We start from the raw sequence: 25,892 nt of genomic DNA, 5'->3' as shown, positions 1-25,892 counted from the left end.
GGAGAAGGAAGGGGTTGTACAAAAACTAAGTACAGCAATTTATGGACATCATGAACCCTCCCCCTTCTCTATCCTCATTTGTGGACTGTCGTCTATATATTTTTGTATATTTTTGCGGAAGGTAATCATTTTTGTGGGAAGAAAGTAACAAAACGCCTCCCCTACCAATAAATCTAATAACTTTTCATTGCTCTAAATCTGAAGTTGGCGGCGAGAGAACCGAATTAATGTTAAAAGACATTAATTTCATGACATTCGGTGATATTTTTTGTTCTTACTCTCATGCCTCACAATTTGTATTTAGAACAATCTGTTTGACAAAGTACTAGGTTCTGAAGGATCCTAAAGCATTAAATGTTAATCAAAGAATCAGAAGTCAAGAACGAGTAAAGTACGAGACACTGAAGACGTCCTAACAGGTCGAAATACGTATATGTAGAACTAATACGAGTTGGTGGAATAAAATGGAATTTTACTAAACTCGTCTTATGACAGTGAAAACATTCCACTAAAAAATAGTTAAACAATTTTCTTAAAGAATCAGAATTGGAAATAACTTTTGAAAAAGGGTATTAGCAAATTAGAAATCGCAATCCCATGACATTTGTACAAGTTATTCAAAAATAAATGAGAATAATATATTCTCAAAAATGTGAACATTCATTCATTCCACAATGCTCCATTGTTCCGAAAAGCAAATTTCTTTCAATTTGAATAACAACACTATTTAAATTATTTTTGATTTGTTTTCATGATTTCTACAAGTTATATATAGCATCATTCTTTTTCTGTGTGAAGGTTTAAATCTTTAATGATATTTTCTTCAATTCCATCAACGATGGAAGATGACATGAATTCATCTAAAGTATCAGAGGATAAAGAACTTTAAAAATCTTCAAATATTACAAAATTACGCATGGCATAAGAATAACTAAGTGAATTTTTTTCCAATGTCTCCTCGTTATCCAAATCGAGCTTAAAATAGATCTGATTCATGTAAGGCACGAAGAAAAATGTCAACATTTGCCTCTCTTGATCATTTTCTTGCATTATGAGTTCTAAATTTCTTCTTTTTTATATTGACTTTCCGCTGGTTGTTCAGCCAGTGAACCTCAAAGTGTAGATGAGTGAATAAATATTTCCCTACCTTTAGCCAGACATTCATGAACACTAGCAACAATTTCATACTCTCCGTACTAACTAAGATATTGTTCGTCTTTACTTTTGCAATAAACATGTCGGGAATTATTGATTCCATGAGATTTATAAATATTTACATACTATGAAACCTCATATTTAGTTCTCCATCAGTAGCTAATGAATAGCTCAGAAAAATAGGTTTAGGGAAATGACTCAAACCACTCAAGCCCCAAACGCAATTCAGCGGAATGGCGACGGAACCAGTAAAATTTGACAGGAAATATATAAATTCCGTTACCGTTACCGTTGTGCTGCATTGTATTGGGGGTTTTATTCATTCACTCCTTTGAAAAGTTAAAATAATTGTTATAAATAAAGTCGAAGTTATTACCAATACATGTATTTTGACCATACCCTTTGAGCCCATAGTTCAGTCTGGCCCATTTTCAATAGGAAACGATGGGACTAGATTTCCCGTCGAATGAAACTTGTTGCGAGAAAATCGTACACAAATAAGCGTCTAAATGGCGATTTGCGCACATACATACAGACGCGCATGCACACACATACAGACATCACCTCAATTCTTCGAGCTGAGTTAGTTGATATATACCACTACGGATCTCCGGGCCTTCTATCAAACATTCGTTTTTGGAATGAGCATTAACCTTGGAGTACGAGAGAGGCAAAACACAGTAAAAAAATAAATGAAAAAATCAAAGTGATTTAACTCTGTTAATTGCAAATACTGGCAAGAAATTATTTCGGGAAATTTTAGTCGAAGCTTCGTCCTTGATGTGCATCATAAAAGAACCCGGGGATTTCTGAGGAAAAAAAGTTCTTCACTATCAAAGTTGAAAATAGCGTCGTTTTTGGAAAAAATATTGTTTCCGCATTTTTTCATTTTTTTTCACAATGTAACCATTAGTTTTTGCATACCATTTTAAAGCTTATACAATTACCTTTGTAATGATGTATTAACATTAAAGAAAAACATTAAGAAAATATTTCAATAAATAGTTGAAAGTAAAATATTTTTTCAGGAAATTTGTTAACTTTTTTACCCATTTCTGACTTTGACACCTTATATCTTTGGAACTAGTGCACCTAGAGACTTCAAATTCAGAATTTCTCTTAATTAGAGTATTGACAATGGAGAGAAAATATTTTAAAATAATTCGGAAGACATGACATTTTCGATTAATGACCGCCCGAAATCCTATAGTGCAATATCCATCTCCGTGATACTTATTCCTTCTCTCCCTAGTAACGGTACAGACAAGCGTGACCAGGAATAGTAATTCTAATGCTTTTGTCATTTTTGTCACAGATTGAAATTAAGGATTACACCCACCTTGATTTCTGATAGCAATCTGAACAGAGATTTCAAAGGAAACATGAGTATCACTAGTTTCCAGTCCACGAAATATACCGGAGCAATGCCATGCTTTCGTGTTTTTATATATTCGTAAAATATTTATTTTCCATATTTTATTATACTTATTTTTCATATTTCATTATATTTATTTTTCATATTTTTACATTTTATTTTTTTTAATTTCTATATTTTTATAATTTCATATTTTACATTCTATTATTTTTGTGTCTTAAAATTTTCATATTATTATGTTATAATATTATCATACTTTCATATTTCTTTAAATTGAACATTCCACTTTCAAATTTGATATTTTATGTTTTATATTTTTGTATTTTCATATTTATATAATTTCATGTTATTACACCTTCATATTATAATATTTTTATACTATCATATTTTCCTTACTCTTATATTTTTTCTATTTTTATACTTATATACACATTATGATGCCTTTTTTATGCTTTCACATTTTTATACTTGTATATGTTCATATTTTTATACTTTTATATTTTCATATATTTGTATTTTTTTCATATCATATTTTCATATTGTAGTTTGAAATATTTAATTTTCATATTTTAATTCTTTTGCCTTTCTTATATTTTCATACTTTCATGTTGTTATAATTTAATTAGCATATTTACATATTTCTATATTTTTATTATATTATTTTTTATACTTTCATATTTCCATCTTCTATATTTTTTGAGTTTAAATATTTTTATATTATCTTATTTTCAGATCTTTATATTGTCATATTCTCAAAATTTAATACTTTAATATCACATTTTATATTTTAACATTTGCAATATTATCATATTCTCATGTTTTTATGTATTCATATTTTTGTATCTTCATTTTTTATTTTCATGTTTTCATATTTTTTAAATTTTCATATAGCAATTTTTATTCTATTATTACACTATATTTTTATGTTTCTTATTTTCATATTTAAAAAATCATATTTTTATGCTTTTATATATTTATATTATTGTATTATGTACCTTCATACTGATTTAACATTTTCATAGCCCACTACAAAACATCCCAGGAAGGAAAGCTTCACAACCTGCCATGTAACCTTTACGTAGACGACTTCCTGGCACATAAACTGCTATCTGATATATAACATTCTAAATAATAAATAAATTCTTTACAATTTCCAGCTTCTTCTACAAGAGATGTACATCCCGAATCAACTTCGGATCCTAGTTGACGTTGTACTCTACAAATATATATAAAATTTGATATAATTTCTTATCATAATGTTATTCATTTCACTACATATTTATTTATATACAATTACCAAAATAAGAACTTAAAAAGAACGCGGTGCGTATGGTACGGTATGTCCACGCATCCTTCAACCCCTGTAGATTCGTGATATGTATCATGTTGAAGTGACTACTTGAACACGATACATCTCGAAGAATCATCTCTGCGGCAAACACAACGCAGTGGGCCTGGCCGCTTTGAAGTTTATGTCATACCACTGGTATGCTGTGAGCCTCAATATTGACAAGAAAAATTATTGGGCGTCATCTAACTCAATAGTTTTCCAGGATGCTTTCTTTGTACTGGCTGCGTTTGTGTTCGATTAGATTAGATTAGGGTGACAAGTGTCCCCGAAAGCATTTGGTCATTGTTATGAAAAGTTGTTCAAATTTTGCGTTGCCAATAAATTAAGCTTTGGGAAGGTCAAAACATACAAACCGCCCTGCAGAATAAATAAGGTTGTCAATCCAGAAAATAACTCACCATTATGTGGTCATTTATTTAGAGGATCTATACTAAAAACACGCTAGAACGAAAATACTTTAGTTCACGATAAAACAGGGGGTGATCAAGTCTCCCCACCTTCCCCTGCTGGGCCATAACTTATCGGATATAAGGGAACCCTCTCACAAAGAAAACACAATACTAGACTTAACTTCACTCCATGACAAGCTACTGACTACTACTGCAGGTGCAGCTCTTCTTTATCTCCAATGGGTTATGGGTCCAGGAAGGGTTCCGGATCTACAACTTAGTGTCGATGGATTAGCCACAAAGACGTAATCGCAGCGTTATACTGGCTGTATAATAGCGAAATATAGTGCTAATAGTTACCTGGGTGGATCGACCGCATAAAGAGGGAATGAAACTGTTTTGGAGACGAGGAGCTCAGGACGACTGGCTCAGTTATATGAGAAGCGAAGAGAGGCGTGCACATCAAGAAGAAGTGTTGAAATATCGGGTAGTGTGCGACACCTTGGAAGCAGGCGCCAGTTAGAAGGACCTGCTTTTTTGTAAATTTAGGATTAACGATGCGTTGATAATAGGGACACGGCAGGTATTTCCGTTCATCGTCGTAGGGGCTAAAACCAACGAAAGCAACGTCCATTTGCTAGAGCTCCACTATAGCAGAACGTTTCTCATGAGCTTACGATTTAGTACGGATGAGTTTGCCAAAAATATTAAATATCGGATTATTCTAAGCAAAATGATGTTGGTCCATATATCAACAATTTTGCCCATCTCAACATTTTTGTCTAACCTTTTTGTATGCTGATGATTTTTTATTTAAAAAATGTATTGAACGTAGCCACTTTACTTCGATGGAACTCGAACCCATGACCCTCAGTACGCTAGACTGGACCAATGATTTTAATCAACTAAGCTACGAAGGACCTTTGTCGGTCTCCGCAACTTAGGGACTACTGAATGTGCCCGAGATTCTCAAATCGGAAGTCAAAGCACTCACAATCCAATTCCCAAACCAACGCTTCGATACGTGTGTAGATGGGTTTTGCCCCCTGACAACCATAGGTTGTCCGGTAGTGCTGGGAGAAACATTGATTTTTTGCATATGGGTAACAATCAATTTTCGATGCGTAATAACATTTTTGTAGACCTTCCAGCCAAGTATCTTCCTCAGCAAAGTCTCTCGGCATCTTTCAGACAATATGCTAACATGTTGAGTCACGTGATTGACGATAAATTGAAGCCGCTAATAACAAAAATGTGAAAAAGTACTTTTTTCCATACTAATCTCCATATAAAATTGAAACGCTATGCGGAAAGCGAGGACGTAACCAATCGAGCCCATATTTTGCACAGTAGATTGGGGTCCCAGCATGATTCAGAAAAATCTTGATCTCACTTGTTTGGATGAAGTTTGTGTTTTCCATACAACTGCGGCCTACTCTAATATATATCTAGTTGAAGCATTTAGCCGTTTTCAATATCGTGGATAGCTGTAATGAAACCACAGACAGCATGGCTGAAGGCAGTTGGCTATTAAGCGAGTAGAACTCGTACATCTCGGATTCAGTATTTGCACTAAAGAATAAATATTCAGTCAAATATACGCCAATTAGCCTTTTTTGTATGACGTGTACGTGGTTTATTCATTGTTTATATACATCTTGAACTGGAATTGTTCGATCGAATACAATAACCATAACTAACGCTGCGATAGCAAAATGCAAAAACAGCTGTTACTTTGTGATCAAAACTTCATGAATGAAACGGTAAGCCATCGGTCTCCGTTGCCAGCCGGATCACACAAAAAAAAACTCCCAATATACTATCCTGTTCACACCTCATTCCTTGCTCAAAAATGGCAAACCAGTCAATTGGTGCGTGGTACCACCGGGGCGTGTGTCTACACTTATCAGAAAAATGTGTTGAAATTTATTTCCAAACTTCTACACCAGAGCCAAAATTACGGCTAAACTTTTGTTTGTTTCGAGTTTTATTTTTACGACGTCTGGCTTGTTCCAAAAGTTTCTGTTAGAAGATGATGATGCTGCTTCCCAGAAGTAAACATATCGAGAGTCCAGCTCTAACCAGAGTACACCGTGCCGCCGGTAGCAGTCGCGGCGTATGACTCGTCCATCGTCAGCATCGGCCTAGCCTCTAGGAAATCTAATAAAAGCAACGTATTTGCAGAGAATGAACATTCAAACGACGAAATTGGAACCATGTATAATTGGGACAACTTAACGCTCCAAGTGAGGCGAACCAAAAACAATGGGTTTCTATGACGTTTCCCAGCCTTTCCGCGATGCTTGCAAAATAAATCAGTTTTCTCAAGGCGAGAACTTTTTTCCGGCTTTCCCACTATTCGCACAACAATCAGCCAAATTAAAGATCACATCCCGTCTCCCTCGAATGAACTTGTCGAAAATAATTCCATAAATAGTACGTTTGATCGAACCGAAAAAGAAGTCGACATAAATTCGGCATCATAATTTTTATTGCTCCACGGGATTTTCTCGCCACCCCACCCGCGGCACATTCGATCGTCTGGCAGGATTTGGGCCCCACCGCCTGGTAGGTACGTTGAGTAGTATGGATGATTCCGCTAAACGTTTCCCAACTTCACCGAGAGTCAGCCAAGCGACGTAGGTACCTTCTACATGACTTTGGCTTGGACTTGAATGACGACGACCGCCCGACTAACCAATCAACGGATACGCTGTGGGCCAATACACGTAGTTCCATGTCACAAGTGGGAAATTAGTTATGAACTGAGATGTTTTAAATATTGAATATAGCTTCATGCTATTATGTTCAAATATTATTTCAACATTTTTGTATTTCATCTGCTAGGGGTAATAAGGCTTGATCGCGACAAAATCTGGACATAAAACTTTGAGAACAAAAATAACCTGCTGTTGGTTTATTTTGGTACGTCTTTTACTTCAAATGGCTTCATTCCTCATCGATATGCTTCGATGTATGCACGAAACCTGGTGACATTTGAATTTTCTAAGAAATAATACGTGCCGAAAGATCTGGCATCCTCAATAGAATCGTATCGAGCTCGTTTCCTTCTGGTGGCTCATAAAATCCGTTTTTGTTCCACTCTCTGACGTTTAAGACATTGTCAAACAAGCATCGACAAATTTTAAAACGCTTTGAGCAGTGTTCACATAAAAACAAAATGTTTGTAGTCAGTTTCTGGATCGAGAGACCCGAATTTCAATTGCGACTGCACACAATTCTTTCCGAACCTGCAATTCCTTCGACGCCATTATTCACTACGTACTTGTAACACTTATAAGAAATATATTTTCAGAAAGTACAGGCATACATTCATCAATTTACGAAATATTTCACTCATTGATGAGCTATTTCAAAAGTTATAACTGTTTAAAGGTGTCCAGATTTTGTCGCGTACAAGCCTTAAGTGTTGACACAAGAGACAAATAACATGGTCATCTGTATCGTACAGCAGTATCTTATTATTATTCTATCATATTATCTTAGGGAACATCAAAATTTAAATTAGCATAACCCTTAAGAATCATGCATACATCATTTGCAGACTAGCATAAATTCATTTAACCCAAAAAAAATTAAAAACAAACTTTTGAACTTTGTTTTAAATTTTAATTTAACGACCCAGCAACACGGCCAAGGTATCAACAAGCTGCCCTTTCGAAAATGTGATACCACCGATCGAAGTAATCGATTGTCATTTGCACCCAATCAGCAACCGGTACGATTTTGACAGAAAATCGGTACGATTTTTAATGACTAATTGGCACATCCTATCCTAGATTTTCATGGTTCTCAAGAACGACATCTTCTCGAATTCAAATCAATCTAGAGTGCCACGTTGCAATCAAATAAATATTGCTGTTCCAGAGAAAACTTTCGTCTTTACGGTTCAATTTTTAAACTACCGCAGCTGTCACTTCATACTTTCTCTGCTGTTTGGCATGGCATTCTACGATGACAAAGCCAAATATCACATTTTTGTTTCAGTGTATTGAAGATTTTCAGGCTTGCGGTAGAACTTTGACAACTGCGGAAAAACTTTACGAAATCCGCAAAATGGAAAATTTTGAAAAGATCCGCAATAATTCTAGCTTAACTTTTCAAAAGGACCTAAGTAACATTTTTTCATGAATTAATTTGAATAGCGCAATTAACAGAAAAACATGAAAGCTTTTCATTGCAGTACTCAAAGTAATTCATGAAAAAAATGTTACTTAGGTCCTTTTGAAAAGTTAAGCGAGAATTGACAGTTATATGAAAAAAACATTTCAATTCACCAAGTAGTGATGCTGCCTTTCTCGCATTTAGTCAAGACACCAACCTTATGTGGGGCTTAAATGGTTCGATGTACCATTTTCTTCATAACTTATAAACACAGCGGTCGATCGTTATGAAATTCAATAGTGATCAACAAGGTTTTGTCCCCTATCTAATAAAACTTGTTGCGAGAAAATCGGTTAAAGATTACTGTATGAAAAGTCGTCTAATGTTTTTCTTAGCTTTTGTGCACACACATACACACACATACACACGGACAGACAGACATGTGCTCAGTTCGTCGAGCTGAGTCGATTGGTATATAACACTATGGGTCTCCGATGCTTCTATAAAAAGTTCGTTTTCGGAGTGAAATGATAGCCTTTCGGTACAACTTTGTTGTACGAGAAAGGCAAAAACACGAGCAAGATCGGGCCGGTTCGCCTAGTTCCGGGAGTATAACTTGCAGACAGATTTGTTTATTGATTTCATAGCAGCGTATGATTCAGTGAAACGCAATAAATTATGGCGAATTATGCTAGAACATAGTTTTCCGGCGAAACTGATACGGCTGATTCGTGCAACGTAGGATAAATACGGTAGGAAAAAAAGAAAAAAGAAAAAGAAGAATCACTAAAAAATTCCACAGCGAGATATGGGTGCAATTCTCCAAATAATTAAAAAATAAATCAAAGTTCGCTCCCCCCACAACTATGGAACACTTTTGCCAAAAAGCAAGAAATTTCACAATCAAATTCAATAATTCCAATGGTAAATGAATTCCTATCAGCAATATTAGTTATCCACCTATCAACTCATCATAGTTTTATCTGCTTTAAATGCTTAAATTGCTTTAAATTTGATTTATTTGGAAAAATATGATTTGATCAGTGTTCCATAATTGTGACCACGACAATATTTTCCCACAGTTATGAAACAGATCCGTCTTTCCTGTATACATTGCTTCATAATCAGTTTTTGTGTCGACATCCAGGATCAAAAGCAATAGGTGTATGTTACTGTTCTATTGCAACAATTGCATTGGCGGTATGAACGAGTTTGTAGCTTTAATATTTGCATAAAAACCGCGTTGTTTACTTTCGCCGGGAGTGGGTAGGACAAGTACGCACGAATTTTCCTGGGTGGGGCAGTCAAGGCATTGTCCTATCCATGATTCTGGTGAGAACATATCATTTAGGTAATTATTTTTGTTGCAATATTGTCTAGTAGGTCTGGTTACTAATTCTACAAAAATATAATCAAATTTGAGGGAATTTAACGTTTCATTCGTTTAAATGGATTAATAGAAAAAAAGTTTTGTAGAAACATGAAAGGATTAATTTAAGACATCACAAAGCCCGCATGAAATATGATCGGCAAGGGGTTCTGGTTCTGTTCCACAAAGGATTAATTGAGGATCCTTCGATTTTCTGGGAGTGGATCCATAGAATTTTGTGAAAGTTTCTGAGGTAGAAAGGACAATAGTTCAAATGAACAAAATTTAAAAATCTTTGATTTTATATACATGACGACTGAAACGATGTTTACAACAAAAGTTTTAGAAACATTTTTCTAAAGCAATATGTAGCTTCATCAGAGTTTCTCCTGCTTTATTTCACGGCCAGTTCTGTAACCAATAAACCAAGAATGTGCAGCATCCAACGGGCGAGTAATGTGTGGGTTATTTTTTCTCTAGTCACGAGACAGTGAAGTTGATGGGTCGTGAACTTCTGGAACGCGTCGTTTCTGTAGAAATAAGCGTGATACTTTACAAGCCGCTGGAACGTGTGAAGTACACTAAAGTTGCGTGAAAAACGCGTAACAACCTAAACTGTGTAAAAAACGTCTTAATCGAAAATCGATCGTTTCGGACAGATTAAAGGGTGGACACGTCTCGATAGCAGTTGTTTGACTGTATCAACAGCTTCAGGCTGAAATTTATTTCTTGGCTAACACAAACGGAAAACAAAGAGATTACTGACTTACATATTCGTGTTACTTTTCTTGTTTTGCGGTCCGAAACTGTCTTCTCACTTGCAGATTTTACTGCTGTTTGTATGTTATTGATAAGATACTTCATTTTCTTCTATTTAGAGGTACCTTCAAAATACTAAACGGCTATTTTTTAGAGCTTTTAGACATAGTGCATTGTCTTAGGTGAACGGAATAAGGGCACAGCACGGTACAATATTTCAATGCACATTAATAACTCAGACAATTTTGAAATAGAATTTACTGACTTTCTGTGATTACAGATATATGAGTTACAATTTAGCAATAAGAAACTAAACTGGAATTCAACAGATTATAGCACACTTTAGCCCTAGTTCACTTATGTATAACAACTATACTGTCTAATAAATTCCGATTTCTTATCGATTCACCATTTAGTAGGGGTTTCTTTTATTGCACTTAACAATTGCAACACATTTATGCTGCATGTGACAGTTTACCACGCTGTTTTTCTGACGTCTATGCTATTTGTCCGTTTGACGTCTATGCACCGGACGGAATTGAACTCACCTCACACCGATAACTGACACTGCGGTTCTGAACTTATTGCACAGTGGTCCCACAACATCGATTGTTGCGGGTTCCACGTGTTCCGGATTCTTTTGATAGATCGTGTTATAAAAACTTGGCTAGAAATCCGCGTAGATCCCGAAATCCGGTTAGAACGTAAAAACAACCCGTGTAAAAGCGACCCCAGTGTATGTTATGAAATGGGGTGCGCGACGGTGCCTAAAGACGTTGGGCATAAGTACGTTTGGCATAATGGACGATAGGCATAACGGACGTTAAGCATATTGTACGTTTGGCATAACTGACGTTAGGCATAATTCTGCCTTCTTTAACGTACTAATGCCTAGCGTCCTTATGCCTATGCGGGGTATACCCATGGGATGTGCTTTCGCTTATCAAGTTTGAGTGCACGCGTTATCGTTTTTAAATACGCGCGTTTGAGGGAAAATTGTTTTTGTCCTAATGTCTTGCAGTATCGTATTTAATCGCTTTCCAAGACCTGTTCATTACCATCCCTTTGGTAGCAAAGTTTGACGAATCTATTTTTCTCTCCATATCCTACATTGATCACCGCCCAGATTTTTTATATCTAGAATTGTTTATATGCAAAATGGGCAACGGTTTCTCAACACCAGGGCAGTAGTGAGTGCGACACTACGGCGGCGATGAATGCGACCGCAGTTTACACAGAGATTCATGTTTTTCACTGCATTTACTGTGAAATATTTCTACCCTGCTCTTGGTATTACCGGCGATATCGATGTTATCGGGATTTACCGCCGTGCCGTGGAAAAGGTTGCTGTGCCTTTTAAGAGGGAGACAGTGAGGAATCACGATCAGTGACGGGAAATGTCATTTCGATGTCATAAGTTATTTACAATTGTGTTTTTGCCTTTCTAGTACAACAAAGTTGTACCAGAAGGCTATAATTTCACTCCGAAAGTGTGTATGTGTGTAGCCCATAAACATATTTTTTGTTAAATGCATTTTTTGTTAAATGGACTTGACAGATTCGAGTGCAACTGGTTTCATTCGAAGGAGCAAATTTCCTAGTTGGACACTATTGTTTTTGTTTTTTCAATAAATCAAGCAGTTTGGATTATATTAATTCAAATTCAACATATTGAATCGAGAAAGGTATCATCACCGCTGGTGGATAAATTTGGGTTTTTTTATATAAACATGTAGCTCTTAAGGATCCTAAAACTCACTAGTCATTACTGTTAATCTGATAATGGCTGTGTGAGAGCCTAATTAGTGTCAAATGACATTAATGCCATAACATTCCATGACATTTTTTTATTTTGTTCTAATGCCTCACACTCAGTATTAAGAGCAATGATCTGTTAGATAAAGATCTGTTAGATAGGATTCTTCAAGCATGACATGTTGATAAAAAAATCCGAACTGTAAATAACTTTTGAAAAAAGTTATTAGCAAATTAGTAATAACAATCCTATGACATTTTTTTAAATATCCCATCACTGCTACGATCAATACCAGCAAAACGGAGTACAGGGGATGTCCAAAATTACTGGGATAGGCAAATTTTTGGTATACTTAGACCAGACTAAATAATTTTTTTTCTTCTGTCTCATTGATCTTTTAAAAATGAATTAAACATTTGAAATTCCCTTCAAATATTCAAATTTGAGCTCGAAATTTGTTCCGGCTTTAAATGTGTTGTAACTATGTCAATTATTATCCAATTTTGACAATTTAGAGTCGCCTGAACTAGAAATTTAATTTTTAATTTAGTTTTACGATATGTTCATGGAACCGACCCTGGCCATCGGATACCGGAGATATTCTGGGTTTTTCTAAAGTAGAACCGTAAATTTGTGGATAAGTTGTGGTTTAAAACAGAATAATATTAGTAATAACATATAAAATATGGCTTTTGCTGAGGACCATATGTTGGGATTTTAAATCGGACCAGAATAATATGGATATGGCCATTTGTTTAGAATCGGTTCCGATCGATAGTTTTAAAAAGGGGTCAGGCCACAAATTCATTAAAATCAAGCTTTTTGACAGATCTTCCATCATGATTTTATTCCAGAAGTCTTTTGATACGTCTAGAATAAAAACCAATCAAAAAGACGGATCCAGGAGCTGCTGGGGTCTCCCGGGGAACCTGTAGAAGAGGACATTTCAGTTTTAGCGCTAAAGCGATTCATCCGACGGCTCGTTTATCATGGTTTTCAATTAGAACGCGAGGTATGAATATAAAATGGACTATTGACCACTTTGACCGCCTCCGGGACCTACGAATTGCCCCAGGGGAACCTGTAGAAAGGGTCATTTTAGTTTTAGCGCCAAAACAAGTTAATCGACGGCTCGTTTTTCATGGTTTTTGATCAGGATGCCAGGTATGAATATGAAATGAACCATTAGTGTCTCGTCTCCAGGTTAACATTCCCATTGAGAAAACCTCAATGGTTTTATTTCATTATTGTAAATTTAATGTTCTTGAATCGAATTGATACGGCGACTATTGTCGTTAAATTGTACTCGGTGGCCCACAGTGAAGCCAATTGACGACGGTGATGGCATATAGGGAGCAAGCAGCAGGCAGCATACGCTATACGCGCTCATAACTTGGCGTCGGCGGCACTCTCTGTACTTCGGAATCGATTCGTTTAATAATGTGAAAAACGCAGTCTTATTTCTGTTGGAGCCGCTCTTTTCGACATGTGTTCCTCGCGCACTCCCCGATCAGCGGGAGATGCCGATTAGATGCTTTATTTGTGTGATGTGATGGAGGTTCTAAGAATGTATCCTCCGCCTCACGCTCACGAAAGTTAATGGGAAGCTGCGCTGCGTTTACAGATGCATCCGAATGCCATAGGAAATTCAAAAAAATGCTAATGCCTACCTATCGAGCACAAGGTGGAAGCGATAATAAAATATTTTTACATAAGCAAATTGAATTATAAAACATATCATAATTTTTCGTAAAATAGAAAAATAAAAATTGCAATGAAAAATGTAGAAAGTAATATCAAAAATTTTTCGTTCAAAAATCAGATTAGCCCTTATACTACCGTAATCTGAAAAAGTGACGTATTTTCCAAAAATGGTGCTAACGAGTACTATTCATCGAGCTCTTTAACAGAAAAATGGAAAACATGCATGTTGTAAAATGGCTGTTACGTCACTTTTCCAGATTACGGTAGTATAGCGGTGGTGGGCCATTCTCGTGAATTATAAAAAAAAGTATTAAGGAAAGCAAATTAGAAAGTTGAAAAATACAAATCATTATTAGCTTAGGCAATTTTTAACCATTGATTTGGCTATAACTTTGGGACCCAATGATTGATCTGGTCAATAAATCGAATTCTGTATCAAATAAAAATGTTCCAGTATAGTATGAAAACAAAATAGAGAAAACATCATATTTATACATATATGATATACACCCGATTCTTTTTTTACACGGGGGATGCGTGTAAAAAAAGTTTTCAGTTCAAAATTTGAAAATCCGTGTAAAAAAAGTTTCATGATTTCTCGAATCATGCAAAATGGAGCAACTTTGCAAAAAAATTGTATGGGATTTTTTTTACACGGCCGTGTAAAAAAAATCCGTGTAAAAACAGAATCGGGTGTACTTCTTTTATAGTTTTCGAAAAAAAAACATCAGTTTCTCTATAATAAGATGCTCTATAATTAGATGCTTAATGAAAGAAAACAATGTATCAAAGTCGAGAAAGGAAATAAAAGTATTCACCATTATTTGACAAAATTAATTAAAACGCCTTTGCTCTTGATTGAAAAAAAAATAACCTTTACTGATATAACACTTCTAGGATTAGGGGTTTGTGTGGAAAGGGTAATTTGACCTGCATTATTTTTTTAAAATTTGATCCTTCAAAATATAACAATGCCTTGTAACATTTCAGGATCTGTCGATATTTGTATAACAGTTTTCTGCATTCACAGAACCGCAATAAAACCTGAAGTGGCTTCTTAGCGTGAAAATGATGATAAAAAGTGACCAAGTGGTTAATGGATGCCCTTAACAGCGTATAATTAGGGCACCTGCCTACATATTCCAACAGCCCACCATTCGGGTCATTTCCACATATCGTTGCGATGGCGATGAGAAAATGTGCGCCAAAACATCCACAACCTGCGAAGGGGGAGCGCGCCAAGGAAACGACGAGCATTGCTTGCCGCTCGTGGTGGCGAAGTGAAAACAGATGAAAGGCAACAAAGAACTGGTGCCGAAAAGAGGAAAAATTAGGGGAATTATACGAAGAAATGCTTCTCGCCGTAATCGTCGTCCTCCGCTGCTGAGCTCGCGAGCAGCCATATGGGAGGGGGAGGTATGTGTGGATTGAGTGTGCAGTGCACCATCGAAACAAACAAGCTCTGAAGACGTTTACGATTTTTTTTGCAACATCGATAGTTTCCTGACTTTTGTATTACACGGCTCATCAAATCGTTTATTTTATTTATTTTGCCAATTTCTCAACCACTCGCTGTTCGGGACGTGAATGAATGCTCACTTTCTTGTCATCTACGAAACTGAATGTTTGTACGTTTACTTTGGATGAATTATGGCATAGCTGTTTTCTTTCCCGATATAAGTATGCTTTTTGTGTAGATGTAATTCTAAATTAATAATTTGAGGAAAAATATTGGAAAAGTATTTGAATATGTTTATGAACTCGTGTTTTACTTCTAAAGCGAAATGGAGACTTAGTTCGTTTGGTTGAGATATAAGAAGCAAAATTTGCACTTCAAATCCAACTGTCTGAGATGTTGTCAATCAATTGATTGTCTTATTGATTTAAGTTATATAAAGAATAACTCCTAATTAGGTCCTGTTTACGAAGAAGTCTCGATGGCAATATTTTATTGCAATGGCGATGAATATTCCGTAGCATCGACAACATCAGTGACTGTGATTGCCGGCTTTCAAGTGTCATCGTTTTAGTGCATGATAGTTCTTGTCTAGAATGTTAATCGAGCTGATGGGACAGATATACCAGAGGGTTTTAGACCGACAGACTTCATCCATTGAACGACTACGACGGATACAGTAGATGAAGATCATAAGGAAAATGATGCAAAACGTTTCCTTCGTTAAAACCGTGTCTCCTATCTCCATTCTAGCTGCTCACGTATTTATGCGCTCATGACGATGCACGACCATTATTCGTTTAGTGCATTGTAACAACTGACATTACACGTATCATTTACCCGTCTTGCGTGGTTGTGCATAAATAGATATATCAACTGGGTGGTTACTGTGAGAAATAAGTACGGCAATTTGGAAAATTATTATTAAAGGTATTACAAATTCGATAGTGGAGATCGGCGAGATGCAGAGGTTCATCCATTATGGGAAAACCAATTGCTCCCACTTTGTCTCCAATTAACGTGATTAATTACAATACATTCGCGGCGCTCTTTATCGGATTTCATTAATCGAATTAATTGAATCGAATCTTATACCAACATTGCGAATACTTGGAAGCTGCCAGGAAAATGTTTTTTACATTCTATCATATTTCTTCTCATACGGTCAAACCTGAAATATTCGTTAAAAGTTTTAGCTGTTCAACAAGTATGTAGTTATATATGCCCGAGCTGAACTAATACTGAACTAATTCTGTTGCATAGATTCATTGGTACTTTACCACTGAGGCAACTTCAGAATCATTTTCAAAATTTTATTTTGAATCCTCTGAAGTGCCTTCTTTCTGGTATTGCAGCAGCTAGTCCATATTGGCACAGCATACAACATGGCAGGTCTAAAAATTTGTTTGTAAATCAAAAGTTTGTTCTTAAGACAAAGTTTTGATTTTCTGTTTATAAGTGGATATATACACTTAATATATTTGTTACATTTGGCTTGAAGGCCTTCAATGTGATTTTTAAAAGTTAATTTTTGATCTAGCAGAAGTCCTAAATATTTAGCTTCGCTAGACCAATTAATTAGAACCCAATTCATAGTGACAATATGTCTGCTAGAAGATTTCAAATAAGAAGCTCTCGGCTTATGTGGGAAAATTATAAGCTGAGTTTTGGAAGCATTTGGGGAAATTTTCCATTTTTGCAAGTAAGTGGAGAAAATATCCAAACTTTTTTGCAATCTACTATAAATGACACGAAGGCTTCGCCCTTTGGCTGAAAGGCCCGTGTCATCTGCAAACAAAGATTTTTGACATCCTGGTGGTAAATCAGGTAAGTCAGAAGTAAAAATGTTATACAATATGGGCCCCAGTATGCTGCCTTGGGGGACACCAGCCCTTACAGGTAATCTATCAGATTTAGAATTCTGATAGTTTACCTGCAGTGAGCGATTTGATAAATAATTTTGGATCAGTTTAATAATGTACAGAGGAAAATTAAAATTCATCAATTTTACAATCAAACCTTCATGCCAAACACTGTCAAATGCTTTCTCGATATCAAGAAGAGCAACTCCAGTCGAATATCCTTCAGATTTGTTGAGCCGAATTAAGTTCGTAACTCTTAATAACTGATGAGTGGTTGAATGCCCATGGCGAAAACCAAATTGCTCATCAGCAAAAATAGAATTGTCATTAATATGAACCATCATTCTATTTAAAATAATCTTTTCAAACAGTTTGCTTATTGAAGAAATGTATGCCGGCTTCAAAATAGGAACAACTTTGGCGTTTTTCCATTTATCTGGGAAGTATGCCAATTGAAAACATTTGTTAAATAAATTAACCAAAAAGGATAAAGAGCTCTCAGGAAGTTTTTTGATAAGTATGTAGAAAATACCATCATCACCCGGGGCTTTCATATTTTTAAATTTTCTAGTAATAGATTTCACTCCATCCAAATTAGTTCCTAACGAAGGGTCAAAAACATTCTCTTGGTTGAGAATGTCTTCGAAGCTCCGTGTAACCTGATCCCTGACTAGTGAGACCTAGACTAAAAGTATGGGCAACTGGTGGTGACTTATCGAATAACTTGGATAACGCTGAGAGAAGGTTCATGGGACGATATGTTTTGGGATAGAAAGGGCTCTTCCCAGGTTGCCAAATGAAGATGACTTTGGCCGACATCCAGGAAAATGGGGAATGTCTGAGATGGAGACACTGATTAATGATCTGCAAAAGGTGCTCGTAAAACAGAGCACTCATGTGTTTGAGCTCGAGATTCAGGATCAAAGCTTGGGGCCTTAATGTTTTTCGATGATTTGACCAGTCAAAACACCAGCTGAGACCTTCAACTCCTCTGACAAGTAATTTAAAGTTAGATGAATGTTGTTCGCTTACTCGTTAGCGGCTGTTTCATGTGGACTGATGCTAGCTAACACAGTGTTTTGTCAAATATTGTACGAGCTGACGTAGTGACGACCTATTTCGGCAACTTCTATGCAGGAGTTCTCAAGCGATTCATTCCGTAGCCATTGTGTGTAATCGAATCAAAAATAGAATGGGCCGAAGCTTGGATTTAATAATTTTGGTTAATTTCCAGAACGGCTCTGCACGGATCTTTTTGTAGAAGTCCACAAATCTGGCGTGGATAATTTTTGTCATGCAATTGCAACGGGTCTTAAGCCTCCAATAACAGTTTCTACGACACCTTTCCAGCGACCGGGTCAGTCACCGAGCCTATCATGGTGGGTCCGGAAGGAAATAACGCCATAACGCCAATAATTCATTGCAGATAAAAAAGTTTAAGTTTAGCAAAACTGTTTAGAAAAAAACCCAGATTAATTCACCTAGCGGTGATGATGTTATTGTTTAACATTATTTTATGTTATAAATCTCGTAATCTAGATAGACATATATACTTTTATTTACTCTAATTAAAGTAGAACTCGTCATCTCCTAACTCACATACTAATTTGTTTCTAGAAAGTCGACTATGAATTGCTTACACCGATATATATACAATTAGTCCTACAAAGGGTTATTGAGTTGCACCATTTGAGCTAGCGATTTTTGGATTTTTGTTTTAAATTTGCATTGACTATCTGTTGGAATAATCTAAGTGATGAACTTTATTTATTATTATTTATTCAGACTAAGGCCGAAGTGGCCTGAGCGGTATATAAGAGTCTTCTCCATTCGGCTCGGTCCATGGCTACACGTCGCCAACCACGCAGCCTACGGAGGGTTTGAAGTCATCTTCCACCTGATCGATCCACCTTGCCCGCTGCGCACCTCGCCTTCTTGTGCCCGTCGGATCGTTGTCGAGAACCATTTTCACCGGGTTACTGTCCGACATTCTGGCTACGTGCCCGGCCCGGGTTTCGAAGGGACTCGAGAATGCCCCTGAAACTCGAACTACGCACATCACCCGATCCATCGTCGCTTTGATCAACCGTGTCAGTTTATCCGGAAAACCGTGTTCGTGCATTAGCTGCCATAGCTGGTCCCGATCGATTGTATCATATGCGGCTTTGAAGTCGATAAATAGATGATGTGTGGGTACGTTGTATTCGCGGCATTTCTGCAGTACTTGGCGAATGGCAAACACCTGGTCCGTGGTGGAGCGTTCGCCCATAAAACCCGCCTGGTACTGCCCCACGAACTCCCTTGCTGTTGGTGCTAGTCGACGGCATAAAATTTGGGAGAGTACCTTGTAGGCGGCGTTCAGCAATGTGATTGCGCGGTAGTTGCTACAATCCAGCTTATCGCCCTTTTTGTAGATGGGACACACGACACCTTCCATCCACTCCTGTGGCAAAACTTCCTCCTCCCAAATCTTGGTAATGACCCAGTGCAGCGCTCTAGCCAGTGCCTCACCACCGTGTTTAAATAGCTCTCCTGGTAGTTGGTCAACCCCAGGGGCTTTGTTGTTCTTGGGCCGGCCAATCTCCTCCTGGATTTCCTGGAGATCCGGAGCCGGTAGAATTATGTCCTGCGCGCGTTCTCCCAGGTCCATCACCATACCGCCATCTTCGTATGCCACATCGCCATTCAGGTGTTCTTCGTAGTGCTGCCGCCACCTTTGGATCACCTCACGCTCGTTCGTAAGAAGGTTCCCGTTTATGTCCTTACACATATCGGGCTGTGGCACGTGGCCCTTACGTGAACGGTTTAACTTCTCATAGAACTTTCGTGTGTTATAAGTGATGAACTTCTCACACATATTTCAAGGCTTAAATTATGTCCATGAAATTCGTATTGCACAAAAGTTGAACCGTTTGTTTGAAAAACTGCATATGTGACATTTTTTGCCAAAAGGAGTTTTTTGTATATTATGAATCCAGTTTTGTTGTTTCTTGTTATTTTCTCGAAATTGTGTAAAATGGATATTTGCAGTTTCTCAAACAAATGATTCAGTTATAAATAATATCAATCGAATAATTTAAATTAAATTAACGCAATTGAAAAACGCTCACTTCTATGAACATTGGAGTTGGTCCGCCTCATATATGGAATATTTCTGTGCCAAAAAAGCGTGACTTCAGAAAGTCTTCAATCTATATTCGTAGATGAGACATGATTATTCTATTAAGACTTCACTAGTTACGAATTCACCTTTTTAAAATTCATGGACAAATACTTGACAGCAGAATAGAACTGCTATTGACTACGTGACTTTGCTTACTCAGATCTCTATTTGATCGTGGTTAAAAAATGAGTTAGTTTTTCATACCTTAAGTTCTGGCTTAAACTTTTAAGATCAATTTTCAATACAAAACAATGGGACAGCATCGTCGAATGTAACTTGTTACAATAAATCGGAAATCGATTAGTGAGTGAGTTTTTGGAACTCATTTTGCATTTAAAGAATTGTATTTTAGCCATAACTTCTAAACCCATAGTCTGATATGGCCATTTCTAATGGGAAACAATGATACAGAATTACCCGTCTTATTAAGATTCAGGATTCTCCGTCCTACAAAAGAGTAGTGCTCGAAAAATGAGCTAGACTTTTTGAGAACTTTTGCGGGCATCCACACACACAGACATCACCTCAATTCGTCGAGCTGAGTCGATCGGTATAACTCTATGGGTCTCCGGGCCTCCTATAAAAAGTTTGTTTTTGGAGCGAACATACAACCTTTACGTTTACTTTGTATACGAGAAAGGCAAAAATACATTAGTACTTTCACATATTTTTCTTTTGAAATCTTATAATCATTTTGGACGTCATTAAAGTCTTTTAAAAACTTTATTATCTTGATTTTCTATTATAGCATAAGTTCATCACGTATTATGAAAGCTGCTTCTGAGGATAATTTAAAACATAAATGTGAAATTTCTTTTTAATTCACAACTCAGGGGTTTATTACATTGTTTTTGGTTTGAATTCTTTTGAGCAATTCACAGAAATGGAATAAAAATGGATTTTGTTGATCATTTGTAAATTCGATAAAACGTCTTTCAGAACCACTCAATTCTAAAATTAGTGGGACAAATTGATTTGAGTTTCATTTTTTCAAGGAAACATGGGGCAATCATGAGAAGAAGGTCAGTGATGATCTGGATGAATTTGTTGGCAAACTAGTCACTGTATATATGTATATACATATGTGTTGTTGAACTCGTTTGTTGGGAGTTTGAATGGAGAAAAACGAAATGCAGTATATTTTATTTACGATTAAGAACTCCAGATGTAACTAAATTCATTTGCATCTGATAGTTGAAGATATGTAGCAAGTCGATTCATGTTTAGTTTATCTTGCAAAGTTATGAGCATTTCACTGAAGTAAGGGTTCTTTCTAAAATTACGTAACGCTGAATTTGGTGATTTTGGACCCCCACCCTCCCCATCGTAACACGTTTTGTATGAAAGGTTTAATTTTTGACGTTGGACTTACGTCTTTCTTTACTATACTGGGTGTCATTTAGATTTTTGGAAATCGAGAGCGTTACGCTGGAAGGGAAGATTTTGAACGTTACTAGCGCCTTTATCTTTCGATGGATTTTGAAGATTTATATATCAATCGACTCGGACACTCTCCAACATTTTGCCTATTTCACTGAAACTTAAGATTATTAACGATAAGCTATTGAAAATTTCAATTCTTGTCAAAGCCAGCAAAAATTTCATATGTAACCAATCCCGTGCATTCCTAACACGGACATCAGAATGCGGTATGTCAGGCCTTCGGGTCCATCGGAAGATTATCTTAGTGTATGAAAGAAGCAGTGCCTGCCGCGTGCGAGTCATTACAATTTGTGACAGCAGCGCGTACTGACGTGCTTTTAGCTCGCGCATTTTTCGTTTCGTTCGTTCGTTCGCTGTGTTTACCTACAAAACGACAGCATGCAGTCACCAGCGGTAGAACTGCCGGTGGGTCTGCGAATATGCATGAAAGAAGTGGGTGAATTTTTTTGTCATTCTGTGCTTGATGATGGTCGCGTGCAATGGTGTCGGTTGCGATGGATGCAATCGCCCATCGCATCGCTCGGAGTTCGGTGGTGTATGAAGAAGAATAAAACTAGAGAGATTTGGTCCGCTCATTCAGGTGATTGGTTTCATAATTCAAATGATCCCGGGATGAGTACGAGTCATGTCATATGACTGACCATATGTTAAGTTGTGCTTGGTACTAAACGACATGTACATTAAAACATTTCTGATTTCATATAAAAAAAATCAACTACACCGATGAAAATAAAAATTTGATTAAAATAATTACTTTCATTCATTTGCAGAAGGTATTAGCAATTACAGACGCACAATCAGCAATAGTGTTAATATCCATTTTAGATTAGAAAATTTTGCTGAATTACATGTTTTAAAAAAAGTCCGCAAAAAATAATTTCCAGAAGAATATTTAAATAAACTTTATCTTATACTTTGTTTTTTATTTTCTGAGAAATTGTATCATTAAACTTGACGTAGACATGGAGTTTGGAATCAAAACATTATATAATTTTTCGTTGATGTATTAGCAGTATCTCCTCTATTATAGTAGGGTCACTGCTCCTCAGGGGACTGAAGAGAAGGCTAATACACCTACCCACCATTCATTCAATATTGCGTACAATGTTTTTGTTTTAATTTCGTTTAATTCATGATAACAAAACTTTGGAAGTATCGACGAGCTATTTGTCGACATGAGGAAGCCATACAAACACAAAATGCTCGATGTACCTCAACTAATTGCAAGTTTTCGCCAGGAGAAGTTAATTGCCGATAATTAGCACTAACTGCGTATGAACCAATCACCCATAATGAGCGCTGAATTCGGGTGTACTACCCAGAAACTGGGTACCAATAACAGAAGTACCAAAAACGATGTTGGGTAGAGTGCCATTGTACCGCGGATGACAGGCGTTTCACCCTCCTGCTGCTCCTTGACTGGTTTCTTATTGTTGTGATTTTTTTTATCAGTAAGCACGCATGGTAGCAAAAAGAAGCAACGAAATTGGTTCTGCATTTCTTTGTTTGGAAAACGGGACAGTTCCCCCAAAATAGCACATTTTACCCAAGTCTGAAAATTTTATAAATAGAATTGTTTAACTTCAAATACTATCATCAATAAGAGATCTATAAATGCCCTACACTTGCTTGAGTAAATAAGGGCTTAATAGTTAGAAACAAAGCAATTCTTATTATGTATTTAATTATTAGTTTTATTTCCAGAAGTTTTGAATACACAAATTGCTAATAATTCAACACAGCATGGAAGTTGTCTTTCCAATATCAATACCTATAATCAAACTCTATAGATCCAAAAGTTAAAAGTTAAATGTAAATACGTTACGTTTATACAAGTCCTACGTCTACTCGCGGTTATGTTGAAAACATTACCCATTGCTCGTTTTTTGTATGGGTCGTAACGCTCGGCTTGACCCCCTCCTTCCTCCTTCAGAGTTACGTAATTTGTGGAAGGACGCCACAGAGTGAATTTTATACTATCTTGCTGTAAATTATATCGTTCAATAAAATATTATATATGAATATCTTCGTATTATTCCTGAAGTTTCTGCATCCTTGTTATGTCAATAATTAGTTCTCCCTTTTGTTTCTCATCGCCATTAAGTAACGGTGAAATACAATGAAATTAATGTAAGTACTCAATTTCGGTCGCCGTGGCATGCGTTCACTTTCCACGATTTCCATATTTAAAATCATGGCATCAATTATGAGTTCACGTTCATTAGCATACAGTTCGAATTGTCTTCATTATTATTGATATCATCATTATCATCTCATTACCTTCGAACACTCCGAGTTGCTCATATTTCTCCTCTCATCCTGCCTTCCCGTAACTGCCGTAATGTAGACTTGTCCAATATGCAAAAAAAAATTCAACGTTTACTTTCAAGCAACAAGGATGTTATCGATCATTTAGTAATTTACGTTTGATCATTTAGTAGTTTTTCGAATATTTAATATGTAAATTATGTAATATATGTAACTTTGAAGTAGGTATGTGTTCTATAGAATTATTGCAAATGATTTTAAATCATACAAGCACAAAGAATAAGTAACCAGCCGTCATTTGTAACATAGAGATATGAACGATGAAAGGAAGCAAGGTTGTGCATATAAGTTATTGAGTTGCTCTAATGACACCTCCGGAATTGAACCAGTCTAATCATAGAGGGAACGTACATATAATTTTTCACGCTCCGCCGCATAGCATTTAATTATGATATGCACATTCGCGTTAGTCCCCGTTTCGATAGATGATGAGTCGTCAACTCCCGTACGTTGATGGCTGGGAATTGCTCCATTCCCGACAATCTGCGGTACCCTGTGGGGGTTCGTTCTCTTAGCGGTTATCCGACTCTCGCAAGAAGTGCGAAACGCCAGGCAGGCATGAAGCCTACACACGACTTTTTATGCAGTAAAAATATTAATTACCACAGTTATTTCCAGTAAATTAAACCACAAAATTATGCACCGCTGGCGGCCAGACTGGTCGGGTCGGGTTAGGCGTTAAAGAATAGTTACACTACATAGGGACCTTCCTTCCGACAACGCCGCAGAAAGGCCGGCGCGGATTTGCTAACACGACACGAACAAATTGAGATTGAGTTTTAATGATGGGCAACAAAGCGTAATGTGCAAAACAAAGCCGGTAAGCGTGGCCTGTGGAAGGTGACCCTGCTTCCCATTGACAGACGCGTGAACAACTTCATTATTTAGACGCTAGACTTCTGTTACTCGACATGTCACGCAGATGAGCATGAGCACTATGTTCGTACGATTCGTAGTTGCTATTCCGTGCTTGACTTGAAGTTGCCGAGCTGCAAACGTAAGTGTGTGGAACTAGCTATCTATGAGACCGTCCCAAATAAACTCGTTTGAAAAGTTATGATACTCAACCTCAACCCTTAAAGGAAACATAATCACATCTGGACGATTTCCGTAGAATTATAAAAAAATACTTTCTGTTAATGATATGGAAATGCTAATATCATCTTCCAAACTTAGACGTACATGTTCATGATAGAATTAGAGGCAAAAGTATAGAATTGATAGTTCCGTTAGGATACGGCAGGCATGATGTTGTCAATCTCCGAAAATGCGAAGTGATTAGGATTACTGTTCCGGTTTCCCTATTCATCTGATCGCGGTGAGCTGAATTTGTTCCAACGAGATAGAAAACGAAACATATGATCCTACGGTTTTCGCGAGATTCCTTAATGTGTGTACACGTTTCGAAAGCTCATTCATTTTCGCCACGATTGTTATTGGGGAGTGAGTGCTAGTAATGGACACCGTGCGTATAATGGACCCCCTGAACAAAAACCAATTGAGCAATCTACTGTATATTGTCGCAAATTGGTACTTTAGTACCTTTTCCTATACAGTAGCAGTTGTATACCTGGCCACGTCCTTACAATCACGGAAGGAAGGGAAGGAATGTTAGTCCAACATCTACTAGATGCACGGAACCCATACTTCCTTCATA

At 36.8% G+C, this 25,892-nt stretch overlaps 1 protein-coding gene across 12 annotated transcripts in view; it reads right to left on the bottom strand.

Moving 5' to 3' along the window:
• The window catches only part of LOC134211955 (protein Wnt-1-like), a 126,514-nt gene that overhangs the window by 76,848 nt on the left and 23,774 nt on the right, over window positions 1–25,892 (bottom strand). Inside the window, exon 1 of one of the 12 annotated variants that reach the window (XM_062689374.1) lies at window positions 10,535–10,947. The exons of the other annotated variants lie outside the window; for them this stretch is intronic. The gene's annotated coding sequence lies outside the window, so the exon portion shown is untranslated. Of the gene's footprint in view, window positions 1–10,534; window positions 10,948–25,892 lie in introns of those variants that run through there. 12 annotated transcript variants of the gene reach the window in all.

The sequence above is a fragment of the Armigeres subalbatus genome, chromosome 2 (assembly GCF_024139115.2).
Source record: "Armigeres subalbatus isolate Guangzhou_Male chromosome 2, GZ_Asu_2, whole genome shotgun sequence".
Taxonomy (NCBI): domain Eukaryota; kingdom Metazoa; phylum Arthropoda; class Insecta; order Diptera; family Culicidae; genus Armigeres; species Armigeres subalbatus.
This window is presented reverse-complemented; position numbering and strand designations above follow the sequence as displayed.